The sequence below is a fragment of the Biomphalaria glabrata genome, chromosome 4, assembly GCF_947242115.1.
Source record: "Biomphalaria glabrata chromosome 4, xgBioGlab47.1, whole genome shotgun sequence".
NCBI classification, from domain to species: Eukaryota; Metazoa; Mollusca; class Gastropoda; family Planorbidae; genus Biomphalaria; species Biomphalaria glabrata.
Genome location: NC_074714.1, coordinates 52881274 through 52886486, shown reverse-complemented (window position 1 = coordinate 52886486; position 5213 = coordinate 52881274). Strand labels below are relative to the sequence as shown.

The window sequence follows — 5213 nt, the reverse complement described above, 5'->3', positions numbered from 1 at the left end:
GAAAGAGAGAGGAGAAATAGAGAAGAGATAGAGATAAGAGAAAGAGAGAAAGAAAGAAAGAGAGAGAGAGAGAAAGAGAGGGAGAGAGAGAGAGAAACTGACCAAACGGTAACACTTATTCCGGAGTTTAGAGACATTAAAGAAGGCTAGAAAGTCCCAATGTGTCTATTTTGTAAATTACTAAGATGACCAGACACACACACACAAACACACAAACACACACACACGAGGCATGTAAAAGGATCAGAATATCCCAAAAGGGGTTTAAAAGGATTTTCATGTTGTCTTTCTTTTTTTTTGGTCATCCCCTTACAAGAAAGGGGGACCTCGTCCTTGTTTTATTAACCAAGTATCCCTTTGGGATCAAGTCAGAAACCACCTCTTGTTTCACAAAGCAATGTATATTGTATAACAATAAAGCCTATCTCTAGTTATGGTATGAGTTAATAGATGGTAGATTTGTCGTAATTCCTGGGTGATAGTTGTGTGATAATACATGGATACTAGTTGATTGGTAAAACAAACAAGACTAGCTGTATTCATTTACAATATGGACCGCGAAACTCAATTGGTATACTTTGACTTTACGGTCTTTGGTTCACATCTTTATGGAAATCTGGAGTTTTCGCGGACATCTGTGAGTCATCCTGGCGACAGTTAATAAGGGAAAAAAAAGTAGGTCGTGACCTAGCTGTAGCTGGTACCTGAAGTTTTTTTTTGTTGCGGAAAGTAGAAAAAAAATAGAGTCTTTACTGGCCACATCATTATCAGGTATTGACAAAACAAGAATGATATATGAAAAGATTTGTAATTTTCTACCATTGGTCTAAAACAGTGGTTCTCAACCTATTAATCTCGGCGACCCTTTTTTACAATCCCCCCACTCTGTCGCGACCCCCCCCCTCCGACACACACAGATACAGCAATAGAAGAATAGACAATAGCAATCCATATTTTCGATGGTCTTAGGCGACCCCTGGCAAATCGTCATTCGACCCCCAAGGGGGTCGCGACCCACAGCTTGAGAACCCCTGGTCTAAAAAAAAAACAACAGAAATTTAAAATTAAACAGCATATAAAATTTAGTATTATAAAGGTACATAGTAGTCAGGATGGCCGAGTGGTCTAAGGCGCTGCGTTCAGGTCGCAGTCTACTCTTGTAGGCGTGGGTTCAAATCCCACTTCTGACATCATTTTTTTTTAATGATTAATTTTATTCCCTTTAGCATGTGATTTTCTCCATCACAAGTGCAAACTATATTTTTCCATTAGATTTTATATCCTTGTCTATTCCAGCGTAAATCCTGTCTTTTATTTAATATTGTCATCACATCATTTCTAGTTTGTCTCCCTTCTTTCACATGCATTTCCATGCAGCAATATTTCGAAACTCCAGAAATCTGATATCACCGTCTCGCATAAATTTTCGCTTATTACATTTTTACAATTTCCCCAAACTTCATCATGAGTAATTCGGTCACTTTTTAAACGATGCATGCTGAGTACATTAAAGATTAGCATGGTGGTCAGTTATAATAAACTAGCTATTTTGGAATGTCCATAATTTACGAATACAAAAACTAAACCTAATGAAATACTCAGAAATTCACATCGATAAAGACACATTTCTTACTCCCTTATTCAAAGATAGAGGAAGATATTAGTTAATGTTACGGTCGTAGCGCAGCATGGTGTGAATGGGAAATGGTGCGAATTTTGGTTATTGAATGAAAGAGATGTTAAAAAGTGGAAGCCGGAAGAGATGGGATGAAGAGAGTTGGAAAATAAGATGTTTACGTAATTTGTGATAATATTAAAATATTTTTTTTTATTACAACCTGAGAGTGTCTTATTATTTGTGACGAGTCGTAACAGTTACCATGCATGACGCCTAGGAAATAATAATCTTCTGTAACTTTTGTGGTCCTAAATATTTCCTTGTGTTTTTCTACTGTACAGCCTTGGCTGTATTGCCTTTGATCTATTTTGGGTCTGACTATTACACCCCTGTTTAGGGTGAGTTATTGTAATGGTATACTTAATACGGATTCGTTTGATTTAAAGTTTTAGATCATACGTTAGAATCTCTGTTTTTTTTATAATTTATTTCTTTAGGGTTTCAGTGTCGGCGTTAACTATTTCATCGTAGAGTCGATACAGTGGGTTTTGATGTTACCCTGGACATTGTTGTTGTCATCTTTGTCATTATTGTTGGTCAGAAGTTAATGACAGTCCTTGTATGCTACTGCCAAGATTGTTGTTCAATGACTGTTTCTACAGTGCCTGTTACAGAGACTGTGATGTTCTTGAAGTCGTTACCAATGCTTATTGTCAATGTTGTCAAGCAACATAACATAAACAGTTTTTATCTAATACTCATATATATATATATATATATATATATATATATTGTTCGTCCATCGTGGTTCGATGATGACCACTTTTGTCATCCAGGGGGCTGAGGGCTTTGCACTGGGGTTTTATGCCTCCTCATGTGGCTGGTGAGGCCTATATGAGCCCGGAATGTTCGGCCGCACACTGGGCAGGTTATTCCAGCTGGAGCTAATGCCGTGGGCCTTGCTTTTCTTCTCTGGCGTTTTTCTTCTGCAAGCGGGGTTCTCTTTTCCTCGGCAACCTGTGTGACTTACTATCTAATATTCATAATGAACTTATTAATTTCTGATTACTTATCATTCACACTACTCATGCCAAGACCATTGTATAATTATCATTTTATTAAATTCATATTTTATTTTAAATCATCATACACATTGTTAATTAGTTTATGTACAACAGAGTGTGTATGGTATGTCTGTTAGGCTGAGCGTCAGGACTAGTATAATTATAAAGCAAAACGAAAACACAATAGTTCTTTAATACACACACACATATTGTAATTAAAATAAAATTTTACTACTTAGACATTTAAATATATAATAATATAGAATCAAAGATTTAAATATATAATAATATAGAATCAAAGATTTAAATATATAATAATATACAATCAAAGATTTAAATATATAATAATATATAATCAAAGATTTAAATATATAATAATATAGAATCAAAGATTTAAATATATAATAATATAGAATCAAAGATTTAAATATATTATTGACGTTAATTTTTTTTTTTTTTAAAGAAGATAATTCCGTCCTACTCGTGTCTCTGGGTCAATCTAGTCATGCATGTGAATCAGTGTCTTAAACTCTGCCAAGTCGCTAGTTTTCCTGGCTGATTCAGGCAACCCATATCATTCTCATTGTTTATTTTGTCTAGTTATTTCATAACCTTTCCCATTAGGCCACTTTTATATTTTCTTAAGTTTTACTTTAGGTTACCTTATATCGTCAAACATTTATCAATATCACATTCTCTTCTTTTTCTTCGTTGTATTCTATTGCTTTAAAGAAAGCCAACCGGACACGTAAAGAGTGTAATCTAAACAAAGGGGAGATCACTGTGTTGAAAATGTATTCGCGAAAATCCGCAATGGCCAGGTAATGAAAGAATTTTGTATTTATAATTTGCTTCAATCTGTCAAGAAATAAACAATTTTGAACATAATACTCTCTGGCAACTAGCCAGATTTCTTGACAATGCTATGCCAAAAAATAAAAAGCCCCAATAACAATGTGTTTTCCTCTATGTTTATCTTGTATTGTAATTACAAATTATAACAGGACGATTGTGGAAGAAAGTAAGTCCAGAATTCTGACACCGTGTTTTGTAGTGGTGTAAAAAAAAAAACAGAAATGAAAGAATGAGGAAAGAGAGAGAGAAAAAAAAAACTCCTCCGGTATACGCTTACACGTACACTCCTCCTCCTTTCTCCTCATCTCTTCAGTATCACTCTTTTTCCCTCTTCCTCCCTCCTCGATTGATTTAAAAGATTTCTTCTAACTACCTCATCAACATCCAATTACCGAGCCCGACTCCATTTTGTTCCTTATTATCGTGGCCACAGAGCGGACCGGAAACAGGGACAGAGAATTCAATCTACGGACCAATCATCTACGTTCTTCTCTCCCTTTATCCTCATAATCTTGTTGCCATTGTCCCTTAGTCCCGGCTTGTCCCCCCCTTTTTACCCGCCGTCCCGGTAGCCTTCAAATCTCGTTTTGGCCAGTTTTCTTACAAAAAAAAAAAAAGAAAGGGAGGGAATAGAAGAGGGATATAACTCTCCCATTCATCTTTGTTTGATATTCAATTGATCTTACTCAAAGTCATTGCTTTTATTCTTTCCCCTAACTTCTGTTCGATCAGGGTCTTTTCGTTTATCTCCCACTGTAGCCACGCATACACCCCCACCCCCCATGTACACACACACACACTCGCGCATAAACATGGCTGGACCTCGTGAATGCAGAAGAAATCGCCGCGGAATGACCAGTGCTAGTGGTTTAGACAAGGCTTATTTTCAAGTCGTCAAGAGCTGGACACTAGAGTGACCTGTCATTGGGGAGGAAAAGAATTAGCGGTTGATGTATCGCCCAGGTCGTGTTTAAAGAGATATCGATACTGAGAGAAAACATTTTCGGGAGAGGGACAACTGACCAGAGGACAAGACGTGTTCAGACTGTGGAGACTGGGTGGGGGGGGGGACAATCGTTCTTGAATTAGTCTTGTTCGAATGTGACCTCAAAAGATGTCAACATCCCCCAGCATCCCCACCTCCCAGTCTCTCTAAGTTCTCACATGCACACATCCAAGTGAATTCAACCTAAGACCATTGGACTTGGGAGTATCCACCGCGTTGGATCAAAAACCTGGATGATGAGACGGCCAAATGAAGCCTTAATGACCCGAGCAATTAGCGATGAGATCGTAACGTGTCATTAAGTTTCCAAGCCAGGCAGTAAATATCCGCAGACGTCATTGATGTCCCTTGGCTCCGAGTGTCTGCCAGTCAAGGTGCCTGGTACAGGTCAACAGATACAGTCGTTCGGTCCTCGCAATGAAAAGATTTTTTTTAAAAAGTATCGCAATTAAAATATAACTTTATACAAAAAAATATTTTATAAAGACAAGATCTTCTATATAGGCCTATAACTTATACACATACACAATTTGTATAAATATGCGGCCCCCATACCAAAAAAAATAAATTTGTATGCGGCCATCTATAGAAAAAAAGTTGCCCACCCCTACCTTAGTCTGTTGAACCGTTGGGGCACCAAACTTAATCTCCTTCTTTCCCTCCGTTACCT

General features: G+C 37.2%; 1 non-coding gene across 1 annotated transcript; it reads left to right on the top strand.

Annotated features, from left to right (window-relative positions):
- Positions 1-1106: 1106 nt before the first annotated feature.
- Trnal-cag (transfer RNA leucine (anticodon CAG)) lies at positions 1107-1190 on the top strand. The gene has a single exon. It is a non-coding gene; the product is annotated as a tRNA-Leu (tRNA).
- Positions 1191-5213: the final 4023 nt, after the last annotated feature.